At 32.5% G+C, this 799-nt stretch overlaps 1 protein-coding gene across 2 annotated transcripts in view; it reads right to left on the minus strand.

The window, feature by feature from the left end:
* Positions 1–262: 262 nt before the first annotated feature.
* The window catches only part of LOC119590729, a 4,070-nt gene continuing 3,533 nt past the window's right edge, over positions 263–799 (minus strand). For both annotated transcript variants that reach the window (XR_005230284.1, XM_037939420.1), the window contains exon 5: positions 263–660. The gene's annotated coding sequence lies outside the window, so the exon portion shown is untranslated. The remainder of the gene's footprint in view (positions 661–799) is intronic.

The raw sequence follows: 799 nt of genomic DNA on the forward strand, positions 1-799 counted from the left end.
TTGATTTATCAGGGGGACATATACTTGTGTGTGTCAATGTGTGTTCAATTGTAAACAAACTAATCAGATGTATAGTAACTCAGTATTTAAAATCAAATATTGGGAACTAAAACTGATTCCTTTGTGTAGAAAAGAAAAACAAAAATGGTCTAGATGACACTTATTTTATATTTTTGGTAACGATTGCATATATGGTAACTTTGCTCAATAAGGCACTGAGTGATTTAAGAAATGATATTCAGGGTAAACTACACAAACTCAATTATTAAAATATATTTCATTTATTGTATAAAAGGAATATTGAGCAAGGTGAAATGACAATGTGCTTACACAAAAATATGATATCCACAATCATGATATATTACAATAAAGTAGGTATATAAATTTGATAACATTAACAATCAAAAATAAGAAACAGATATGGGTATAACGGAAGTAACAGTTCAGGGGGCAACATGATTTTTAACCACAATTCTCAATTACTAATCAGGAACTGCAGATTCCACTCAAAGATAATACATTACTACAACAATGAGAGGTGTGTGCGTGTGACATTTCCCAGACCTATATATTTAATGAGCTTTGCAAACTGATTCTGAGCATTTATTGCACCTCCCCCAATCACAGCAGATCACTCAGCCAGCAGTCATATATCCACTCCTGTTGATGAAGAAACCAGGACTTTGACAACTAGTTAATATAGTAACAATCAAATTGTAACTTAAAATTTAGTGTTTAGTGAAAACACCAGTTGCAGGAGAAGCCAAGTACTGGAATCCTCTATATCCTCCCATACCAC

This window comes from Penaeus monodon, chromosome 27 (assembly GCF_015228065.2).
Source record: "Penaeus monodon isolate SGIC_2016 chromosome 27, NSTDA_Pmon_1, whole genome shotgun sequence".
NCBI classification, from domain to species: domain Eukaryota; kingdom Metazoa; phylum Arthropoda; class Malacostraca; order Decapoda; family Penaeidae; genus Penaeus; species Penaeus monodon.